This window comes from Corythoichthys intestinalis, chromosome 7 (assembly GCF_030265065.1).
Source record: "Corythoichthys intestinalis isolate RoL2023-P3 chromosome 7, ASM3026506v1, whole genome shotgun sequence".
NCBI lineage: Eukaryota > Metazoa > Chordata > Actinopteri > Syngnathiformes > Syngnathidae > Corythoichthys > Corythoichthys intestinalis.
The window spans coordinates 25,305,173-25,317,523 of NC_080401.1; the positions used below are offsets into that span (position 1 = coordinate 25,305,173).

A 12,351-nucleotide genomic window follows, 5' to 3' on the forward strand; every position below is an offset into this window, starting at 1 on the left:
CAATATGGTTGACCCCAGTCTAAATGCCCATAATAGTTGACGGATCTTAATAAAACTATATACACTTTATGTTGAAGGTCATAAATTTTATTGGTTAAATATATAAAGAAAAGTGCAAATATTTGTTGGTTCTATGGCAGATTTTCATAAATGTGCAACATGAGCGCTGCCTGCAAAATGCCTTATCAAAATGCCTTTTCTTTTGAAGTGAATGGCATTTCTTAACCTGAAAAGATAGAAATGCCAAACGTTACACACAAAAACTTGAAACGTTTCTACATAGACTGTGTTTCAGGTTAAGAACACCCTGTAAATGCTTAACAAACTGTTAACAAATACTTCACAAATCAACAATATATCATTTATCAACAGTTTACTAATGATCTATTGTATAGTAAAACGGACAGTTATTATAAAGTGTTACCAATGCTTCATTGAGGGGGTCCACTCAAATCTAATCAAGCGGCTCACTTACACACAATAAGTTGCCACAGCAACTGTTTAGCAAGTTAAACAATGATTGACGCATGCAGCGTGCAGAAGTGTCGGCTTCCATGCGTTTCTGGTAAGATCAAACCTTGACGTCTGGCAATCATCGTTAACTTTAATAAGCAACTCCAGTGCACTGCCTGACGAAGAAAAGCGACAGGAGCAAGAGTGAGAGACTACGTAATCTGGACAGATCTTTAAAATACTGCCTTTTACTTTTTTTATTTATTAATTAAAAAAAAAAAAAAATCTGCGATGGACTGAGGAAGCACAGTTTGAACCGCGAAGTAGCGAGGGATCACTGTACCACATTTTCCATTTTAATACATGTTCTTCCCACAGACCAAAGAGAATACATGTCTGTGTTGATGCACACATGTACTGTAGTCTTGTAATATCATAACACTTATGCTCATTTCACTTGGCCTGTCTTTAACATGTGTTACCATATGGACTTGTGGACTTTAATTGAACAAAAATGTATATTTTCATGTGAACATTTCGATTTCATAGTGTTTAATTTTGAGGCAAGCACCTTTCGCCTCTTATTTGGAGAATCATGCAAGCAAGATGTTGAAGTTAAAAAAATATTTGTCTGGATACTCACTTTTTTGAGTGTCCAGGTTGTGTAGCACTCAGGTAAGTGGTGACCTGCTACTGTTTTGTGAACTCCTGACTGCGTGAAGAATGCGGCGAAACCGCAGAAGTCAACTTCATGCTGAGAGCAGCCACATTCCTGACCTGCAGTTCAAAGAGCACAAGCCACTCTTACATAGTACTTCATTTCGCTTCACTAGCGAATGAATGCAAAGTGACATATTTTTCTGCTATAACTCATTTACAAACCACAAAAGTTTAACTGGGAGGGCTGCTGAATGATCATGTTTCAGTCCTGTTCATGCCAATAGACGTCCAATCCATTTTAACGAGGAGGGATGGCAGTCATCATTTACTGGTAAGTGCCTATACAGTGAATGAATTAATGTGATTATTGCTGGAGACACGCCTGCAGCAGTAAAGATGAACCCTGCAGGGTTCATCTTTACTGCTGCAGGGTTCATCTTTACTGAGATTACATGTAATCTTACCTACAGTAACAAATCTTGACAACAACATGACCCACAGGTCAATAGTCTCAATTCTTGAGAACAGCATATAGACATTTGAGTCAAATGAAGCCTTTTGCAATGAAAGTCATGAAAGGTGCAATTCTCGGATGTCGTTGTAAGATTATCTTGGATGATTATCCTGTGGTGTGGCTGTATAAAGGGTCATTTTCCCTCCCTAATCTGGTTGGAAAACAGTTAGAGCTGACAATTGTGAATGTTAAATGGGTCAGTCTTTAAAACCAAGATATTATACTTTTTAAACCAAAATTTAAACCTTGAAATCAGAGGTTGGAGCTTCAGGTTTGTGACTTTGGTTGTAACTGGTTTTGGAAAAAGCCAAACAACAAAAAAACTGGATAATTTTGCTTTACGTATTTTGGCTTCTAAAGAGCTCTCCTTCATCAACAGTGCCAGTTATTGTGTCACATAGGGTAAAAATGTACAGTATATTATAGAGTTGTCCTGATGACATATTTTTGCACCCCAATTCAAGTTCAAGTCACCTGATTTTAAAGATCCGCTAATACTGAGTACTGCTCTGATACCTCGGCAATTTATTTAAAGAATTTACATTAGTATTACCGTAATTTTCGGACTATAAGTCGCTACTTTTTTCCTTCATTTTGGTCCAATGCGGCTTATTTGTTGATTTATTTGGGTTAATAGGTAACACTTTATTTGACGGCAGCGTTTTAAGACCGTCATAATTATGGCATGACACTATCTTGGGCATTACTGAATGCTTATGACAGATGTTATTAAGTGTCATCTGGCAAATTATGTCACTAAAGTCATTTATGTCCAGCTCGGCTCTTTTATGTCCATTCAAAAGTGAGATAATTTGCCGGATAACACTAAATGACATCAGTTAGTATAAGCACTCATTAATGCTCATGACCGTGTCATGTCATAATTATGATTTTCTATTGACAGTCTTATGGCGCCATTCTCAAATAAAGTGTTCTCAAATATCATAACTAGTAATGAATGAAACAACTGGAACAGTAACTAAAGAAATAATTAGCACAGAAACATCAATATTGATTGTTATTTACATCTGTACCGCTGCAATGCATGCTAGGAGGCATGCTGGACAACAACTGTGTTGACAGCAGAGGTTGACTACCTACCCCAAGGGAGCAGTGATGGCCAAATGAAGCTTCTTGAAGCATTGAGGCTTTGCAGGCAATTGGTTCAAAACTCCACCCTGGTTCATTTGGTTCTATGACAGCCATATGATGCTGTTGTCAAATAAAGTGTACCGGTTAATATTTTTTGGTGTAAATATCTCATATTATAGTGATTATAGCTGCTGCTTATAGTCCAGTGCGGCTTATCTATGAACAAATGTCGTTTTCGTGTCAAATTTGGTGGGTGGGGGCTTATAGTCTTATAGTGCAAAAATTACGGTACTGTTGTATTGTTATTATTATTGTAGCCATTTAAAAAAATCTTAAAAACAGATCTTTTTACACCTGATTCTGATCTTTTTAAAAATGACCTGCTTCTGCCTGATTTCCAATCACGTAATCGGATCGAGGTCATCCCTAATAGTTACACTTCTGGATTATTTGGTTACTTGTAGGACTTGACTCATTCGCTGCGACTGACAGCGAGAGACTTCAAATTTATTTGAACTGACAATGCTGGCCTTGAACAATCATATTTCACAGCCATTGACAGCAATAGATGTCCAATCCAATTCGACTGGAGGTCAAAATGTCTATCGCAATTAGTTGCTGCCAATAAAATAATGCTTAAAGATTCATAAATAGATTACGTTTTTATTTTCATTTCGTTTTCATCTTTTTCACACGATTCCGATATTCTTGAAATGACGTGATTGGGCCCGAATTCCGATTACATGATTGGATCGGGATTCGAGAACATTCCTGATATATTATGTAGACATTAAACTCACATGTCCTGGCCACCTGAGTATGGCTAACTTCATCTTTGTTAACCACAATACAAGAAGCTTTGCCGTAAAATCCTCTTGGTGTGTACAGCATGAATGATCTCATTTCTATTTTGTCTTCAAATATGAGCTGTCAAAGGTGAAAATGACCCACAGTGCACGATGGCTGATGTGCAGCAGCTTAAAAGACAGCACTAATTCAGTTCACAGCTTAGCTCATCCCCTAATAACCTCATCACTAAACAAAAGGCCCACCCATGCACAATGAGTCTCGCTGTGACAGATGTAGGCTAAGGTTACCTTATGTTCAGAGTCCAAAGCCTCAATCAAGTTTGCCAGCAGTTTTGTTGGAAAACGACCTTTTAATTTTTGTTCTTTAGACAATGGTTAGTCTTCTGACGTAAAGAATGTTGTGCGAAAGAAAATGTTTCTCATTCGGATGACATTCCTGCACAGTATAAAAGATCTACATGTGAAGATGGTTACTCAAAATTTTTAACTATTGCTATGCAAATGCTGAATCCTGTATACATCTGATAATGGAGTAAATAATGTTTAAAAAAAAATTATACCACATACAAACACAGCCATTTTGTGACGTCAGTTATAAGCAGGCACATCAACACAGATGGACCCAAACAGGGGTTCATCGGGGAAGCTATATTCACAATGCAGATCAATTCTGATTTCTTGTATCTGATTTTTTTCATGCAGTGTGAACAGTCCAATTCTGATCTGACCAGGGATCCATTTGTATGTGAATATAAATCAGAAATCCAATCGATAACTGACAGTGTGAACGCACTCTGTATGCATGTGACCAGGGCTGCAACTTACGATTATTTTCATAATCGATTAATTGGACGATTAATTAAACGATTAATTGGATAAATGTCACTTTTTCCAACTACCCTCACAAAAGTGTTGTTCTTTTGAGCAGCCATTTTTAATTTTCATCTTAGTCTTTTGGACGAAAATACTTATTAGTCTCAGTCATATTTTAGTCATTCCAAAAGGTGTTCGTCTTTGTCCTAGATTTAGTCAACAAAAATTCTGACAAATTTCGACTAGTTTTAGTCGACAATTCTCAAAATGTTTTCGTCTATAGACTTCAAAAGTTTTAGTCCATGAATAAATAAATACATAAAAGCAAGGGCGTAGGCTTGGTCTTAATATTGGTAGGGACGATACACAGTAACAGCATACTTACATGTACACTTTTTGCTGGGGACGGGACATTAATAAGACCAAACATATTGGGTGAACGGAGCTACATTTCTCACCAATATGAACCTAATTAATTGACAGGCTAAATGATTAATGCAAAATAAATCTGTATTGACCTGGACTAACTTTCACACCTCAAATTTATATCGTCTTAATGTGATCATTTTTGTTGAATCCAGTCAAATAACTTTCTCCATCTTGTTTTGTGTGTTAAAGGCTAGTTAACAGATTAATGTGTCAGATTATTTGTTCATATTGAGCCCATACATCTAAAGGTTGGTCACATTGCTTTCAAATAATGTTTTGAACAATATTCTTGAATTAAGAACATTTCTGACAAACAAGTTTTTTTTTTAAGATTAAATATACAAATTTTTTGCTCAAAATAAATCTGTTAAGCTTATTTTCAGCTAGCTTTTATTTCAAGAAATCTAAGTGAGTAAAATTGACTTGAAGCACTGTAGCAGTAGCAAAATTAGTGGTGTGTTCCCCACCTCCACAGCATTGACGTCTTTTTACATTACTTACAGTGGCTGCTGCTGGCGGAAAAAAACTTCTAATATTACTCGTCTTCGAAGGGGGCGGGGGAGGCGGCATGTTGTATTTCTGTCGGGCGGTGAATAAGTGTGTGTGTGGTGTGGGGGGGGTCAAATCATCAGCCAATCAAACGTGTGTTTGAGTGAAAAAAAATGGACTGGCACATTCAGCATTTGAAAAGGGGTCAGTGTAAGTCTGAACATAATGAAAGTACTGTAATTCACTTAATAATGGTAGGATCAATTCTATCCTTACAACATATAGGAAGAAAATCTAAATGACCTATATAACTAAAATCAATATATAACGCAAATAAGTTTGCTTAAAAGTTGGTGGGGATAATCTAAACCTCCTGAAAAATTGGTAGTGTTTTGTCCCTACCGTCCCTATACAAACCTACGCCCTTGCATTAAAGGTTTCCAACAATTTTGAATGAACATGACAGACGAGCATATAATTGTACAGACTAAGAGGATATAAACATTTTCATGATGATAATACTCTTAGCAAGGAAACAGTACATTATTTGCAATTAATTAAACTCACCTGGATGCCACGAACTTTATGTAAAATGTTTTCCAAGAGTTTAAGAAGACACCGAGTCACCGTGCTAAATGCTAATGCTTACGCGAATGCTATGCTAACGCGAACAATATGCTAACGCTGGTTAGTTTTGTGTGAGATGATCTCAGCACAGACCTTTAAAGGCTAAAGCAACATGGCATATCTAGCCAAGATAAGTAAGCAAAACTTACCAAGCAGCACCTGACACGTTTCACAAAATGAGCATGGAATGGGCACAGGCTTACTCTGGTGAGTATTCATGTGTGTGTGTGTGTGAATGTGTGTGGAGCGAGGGAGTTGTGGGGGGGGGGCACGCAGCACATAACATAAGTGACACGACCAAAGACTGCTAAATGCGTTCTAACAACACATACAATATGAAAATATCACACATTATGAATTGATGACGGAAACTATGGCAAATTTTCATATCGTTCTCGTGTCGTCAGACAACAACTGGCATCCATCTCGTTATGTTTTAGTCTCCCAAGACACGCTTCGGTGCGTCATCGTCATGAAAAAAAATGTTCGTTGACGAAATATTTTCGTTATCGTCATCGTTGACGAGAACAACACTTCTTCACAATTTACCTTGAAGTAGTTTTATGCGTGTTGTAAATAGCAATGAAGACAAAATGACTATTTCCTTCAAAAATAATTTTTTTTTACACCTCTGGCTTAACTGAAGTCTACGACTGTATCGATTATCAAATTTTGTTGGCAACTAATTTATTAATCGATTTTTTCGATCAGTTGTTGCATCCTTATTAAGAAGCTAGTTTAAACTGTAAGATGTCCGAAAATTGGCAAAAATGTGAATTGTTGTTTTTCAAAGTAAAAGCAGATTTTTGTTCATGTCCTACTTTAATTTAACAAAAATATGATTTAAAAAATCTGATAGTATTTACAACTGTTACATATATGTTAAAATTTCAAGAATTTAGATTTAAGAATTTAAATTTAAGATGAAGAAGGTCCGAAACGATTAATTGGTTATCAAAATAGTTGTCGATTAATTTGCTAATCGATTACTTGTTAATTAATCGATTAATTGTTGCACCTCTATATGCGACCTATACGTCATCAACAGGTGAAAAATGTCAACGCTTTTTGACAAAATAGACTTGAGCAATGGCGGCTGAAGGCATAGAAAATATCTTTTCCTTCTTGATACCACACGAGAAGCTATCAAGTTAAAAGATTTTGGCTCTGGTATCACAAGAAAAATGTGATGGTGGAGACTTCCTGAAGAGAGCATTTATAATTCCGTAAATGCTGTGACACAGGACGGCATGTCGCAGTGTGCATGCATGCCACCTCACAGCCGCATTCCATTAACATTGCAAGTAGCATATGTTTTTGCAACATGAAATTCTACACAAGAAAATTGGATTTAAGAAAAATCGAAATTGGACATCACGGCATGTGGTGTGAATGTAGTCCTAACTGATGACATGCGGGAGAGTGGGCAATCTGGGATATTCACATTTGATTGGCTACAAAAGTACCGGCATTGATCATTGTGTAAAATTAACTAAACAAGATTCTTTCCGCTGGGACGGGGGTCAGCAACCTGCAGCTTTAGAGCTGCATTCAGCTTTTAAGCGCTACCCTCGTGGCTCTCTGGAGTTTTTTTTTTTTTTTAATGTTTGAAAATGGAAAAAGATAGAAGGGAAATATATATTTTGTTTAAAATGGTTTCTGTTGGAGGAAAAACATAACACAAGCATTCTTCTACTTCATCAATATTGTAATGAAGTTAAACTTGAGGCGGCATCGTACAACAGAGTAGTCACGAGGTGCGTCATTCTTTATAGGATGCACTGCATGGAAACTAAACATTTATTCATGATGGCTTATTTTATACAGTATTTGTTGTCCTTTTGATAGTAGGCTAATATAGCTAATATAGATACATACAGCATGTGTTGCCTTCATTATCCCCTTTCACACATACCTGAACTCCTGTTAATTCGTAAGATTTAAACGGGTCGCCCTAATGTGTGAACGCAATTTCCCGGGTTGACTGACACGGATATTTACCTGGTCGCTTCCTAGTACAGTGGTACCTCGACATACGATTGCGTCGACCCACAATCTTTCCGACATCCGACGTTAAATTTGACTCGCCATTTGTTTCTACATCCGACAACATGCTCGAAATACGACGATCTATGAGAGCATCGCAGTCTCTTTGTTTTCCCGCAAGACGGACGCACGCCATATTTTCTTGTGAAAGAAATCAACAATGGTTCCAACAATATTAGTGCAGGTGGTGAAAAAAAGGAAAAGGTGAGTCTTACCATTTACATGAAGATATGATGGATATGCTTGAAAAATATGAGCGTGGGGTGCGCATCCGTGATATGGCTCAACAATACAGCCGTAGACTATCTCGCTCGGCGGCAATTATTATTGTGGTAACATCGCCAAAAAACTTGCCAGCTTCGTCATTTATTCCATCAACTTGTGCCTAGTGTCCCCCGCAGCAAGTAAACAAAGTGAAAGTGAGGCTCAGGCTGTTAGCCCCACGAGGCGTTCAGGTACACCACGAAAACACACTCGCCACATTAGTACCCTGTTTGTTACATTATTACAGGTGTTATTTTTATAATTATTATTATTATTATATTATTATTCCAATTTTTATTCATAATTTGTTTGTTTTGCTCTTTGTAATTGATATTTGCAATAGTAACATCAGTATTTATTAAGAACTTAGTGTAGGTTTTCGGGCTGTGGAACAAATTAATGGAATTATAATGTATTCTTATGGGAAAATCCTGCTCGACATACGACCATTTCGATTTACAAACAAGGTCCTGGAACAAATTAACTTCGTATGTAGAGGTACCACTGTATAATGTCTGGGATTTACCTGGGATGCGGCATGTGTGAAAGCTGGCGTTTAATTCCCGGGTCACAGTGAGAGGGCTGATGACGTAAATATCTTGGCAGGTCGATTGCATTTCCTCTTTCTTCGCAGTAAGACAAAAAGTGGTAAACAAACATCGCAATTATTAACAATGCAAATTGAAAATAGCAAAATTTAACTGGAATTATAACGAAATTAAATTACTACTGCACCATACAGACGAGGAAGTGACAGTTCATCGTCCATCTTTGGAAATGTTTGGTTTGTTTGTTGCCGATATCCACCAATAATTACGTAATGTCTGGGTTATAAAATCCCGCCAGCCGCCCTCCCAGCACAGAGAGTCGCCAACACGGGACAAGTCTGAAAGTGTCCACCCCGGCACATATCGCCATGACACGGGTAAATCCTGTGTCACCTTACACAGGAATTTACAGGGATATAAGTCTGAAAGGGGCTATTATAAGGCTTATACTGTACAAGGCTTTTAATTTTTTGCAGCTCCAGACATATTTGTGTTTTTTTGGGTCCAATATGGCTCTTTCAACATTCTGTGTTGCCGAACCCTGCGCTAGGAGGCTAAGGATGCTATGCTAACATTTTGGAATGTTTGCAGGTTCTTCTTGTTTATTTTGCATTAGTGGTGTCAACAATAATCGATGCGGCGATGCATCCCGATGCGGGGCATGGACGATTCGATTGATGCGGGCAACAAGCCGAATCGATTCAGCTCATTTTAAAATATATAAGTACGTTCAAAAATCTTCCCTGCGCAATTCCGGTGATGCAATGGATTTGGTTTCCCCATTTGTATTATTATTGTCATGTTTCATTTTTTACACACTGCATACCTCTGGTCAAGTTTCCCACCAACCTCATAGAAGCCAAAATGTCTCCAGATGTCAGCTTTCAATGTCTTAGGTGCATCAAGAATCTTTCTTGCTCCCTCTTTCTCCGCTTCAGCCATTGTTATGTTATGTCCTATCTGTTAGAGGTTAGATCTTGTGCCCGAGTTCAGGCCCAAAATGTTAAGCATTCACGTTCGGGTCGGGTCGGGCCGCCCGCGCCGGACTAATAAATTATTTTTAAAATTTTTTTAAAAATGGGATAAAACCGAGAGCAGGCTCTCTGTATTATGCATTTGCTTGTGCACTCACATGAAGCAGTGGCGCCGCCCGCTTTTTCTTCTTCTCCTCCGCTGTGACGCTTGCGATTCGTTACGAAAGACACTTTTATTTATGCACACAAAGGCAACACAAATGTGATCCCTTTGAATCCTCTCCTCTGTGTGTCTGCAAACTCGTTTTTTTTTTTTTTTTTTAATATTAAACTTTCCCAGCGTTATTTTGTTGTGTAAATGATTTTATAATGATCACAAAAATATGTAGACTATTTAAACATTAAGAAAAGCTCCAATTAAATGCTGTGATCTGTTTTTTGTTTTTTTTAAAAAAATATATATCTAAAAGTATTTTCGTTTGACTTCAACCAGGAGTGACACAAGAGCCAATAAAAAGTTGTTTAATGTCTGACCGCTTGTGTTGCCTCATGATTCACGAAAAATATGCGTTGCTTTAGAATTTTAATGCATCCCAGGCTTTAAGGCATCGCGATGCATTGCCGAATCGAACCGAATCGAATCGTGACCCTCTGAATCGAATCGAATCGTGGCCCTCCGAATCGTAATTGAATCGAATCGTGAGGGCAGTACCGATGCACACCTCTATTTTGCATACCTGTCAAGTTGTACGGTTTCGGCGTAATTTGTTAAAGTGGGCACCGATTTTTAAATGTGTACGCCGTACGGTCAAAATCTGCACGTTTTTCGCGCATTACGTTTTTTTTCCTCTGTTCGGGTTTTGTCACCGTTTCGGCAACGAGACAATGTGCTTTACTACGTTGGTTAAGTGACGCAGGAAAAGTCAGAGACACTGACAGAGAAGAGGGTTGTGACGCTGTAGCAAACGCGATGCAAGGCGAGGTGGCTCCAATATATCCTGACTGTGGCCGACAGCCTACAATCTACGCTTAGAGATCAAAAGCTTATAGAACTACATGCGAAATGACAGACGACGGCGTTATTAAACAGCCGCCATTTGGAAGCAGTAGACTTCTCAGAAAGGCTCTGTTGTAGTGAACCTTCCTAGCGAACTAAAATACTCCTAAATCGGCAAAATGTTGACTTGAATCTATCTTTAAAAAATGAAACAGTTTTAAAACTTTAACATGTCAAAAGTAGACAGAATGGAACTAATGCAAAAACGGTAGCAATTTTTAACAACTTTAACAGTTGATTCACAACGTTAAACGATTTCCAAACATGACAAAGGTTACTATGTTTTTTATTAATTTTTTTCATGAAAAAAAAAAAGAAAAAAAACATGAAAGGTAACGCCAGTTACTTTGCCAGGTAACTAATTACTCTTACCTTCAGGTAACTGAGTTACTACCTCAATTACTTTATGGGAGGAGTAATTTGTAACTAATTAATTACTTTTTAAAAGTAAGATTAACAACACTGGTCATAAAGATGAAGTCTGCAGAATGAAAAGTGACGAAAGCGGAGATTTCATTCTGCCAATTTGTTGCCGAGCACAATTAATCTGCAACTATTACTGATCACTTCTCAGAATTAGCCAAAGAAATGTTTTCTGATTCAAAGATTGCATCGGTAAGTTAATTTTATCAATTGACCATTTTAATTTATAATTGGACACACTAACGAACTACCTTCAAGTCAAACTGAATTGCGAGCTGAAGTGCCATGAAGGGCAGCCATCAAGACAGAATAGAAATTTTCAAAAGTGCTACATACAATTATAACAAATGTCACTGTTAAATTTTAGTAATCATGATGTAGCTGAAGATATTGATTGCTCTTTGATTGCACCAGGTTATATGTTACAACAAGGATCCCCAAACTTTTTCCTGTGAGGGCCACATAACTTTTCCCTTCTCTGATGAGGGGGCAGAGTCAGTTTTTAACAGAAAAAGTTTGCAGATGTTTGCAGGAGTGCCTAAATATAAAAATTTATTATTTTTCATAAAGCCACAATCAAATAACCCTTTCAGGATTCTTCACAGAACAAAAATAAATAATATAATATAATATAATTAGGGCTGTCAAAATTATCGCGTTAACGGGCATTAATTATTTTTTAAATTAATCATGTTAAAATATTTGATGCAATTAACGCAGATGCCCCGCTCAGACAGATTTAAATGACGGTACAGTGAAACGCTCCCTTGTTATTTGTGTTTTATGGAGTTTTGCCGCCCTCTGCTGGTGCTTGGGTGCGACTGATTTTATAGGCTTGAGCACCCATGAGCATTGTGTAAGTAATTATTGACATCAACAATGGCGGGCTACTAGTTTATTTTTTGATTGAAAATTTTACAAATTTTATTAAAACGAAAACCTTAAGAGGGGTTTTAATATTAAATTTCTATAACTTGTACTAACATTTTTTTTTTAAGAACTACAAGTCTTTCTATCCATGGATCGCTTTAACAGAATGTTAATAATGTTAATGCCATCTTGTTGATTTATTGTTATAATAAACAAATACAGTCCTTATGTACCGTATGTTGAAAGTATATATCCATCTTGTCTTATCTTTCCATTCCAACAA

General features: G+C 37.3%; 1 long non-coding RNA gene across 1 annotated transcript; it reads right to left on the reverse strand.

Moving 5' to 3' along the window:
* Window positions 1–418: 418 nt before the first annotated feature.
* On the reverse strand, window positions 419–6,124 carry LOC130919373 (uncharacterized). The gene is made up of 3 exons (XR_009063951.1): window positions 6,036–6,124; window positions 1,336–1,452; window positions 419–1,230 (listed from the first exon to the last, which is right to left on the reverse strand). It is a non-coding gene; the product is annotated as an uncharacterized LOC130919373 (long non-coding RNA).
* Window positions 6,125–12,351: the final 6,227 nt, after the last annotated feature.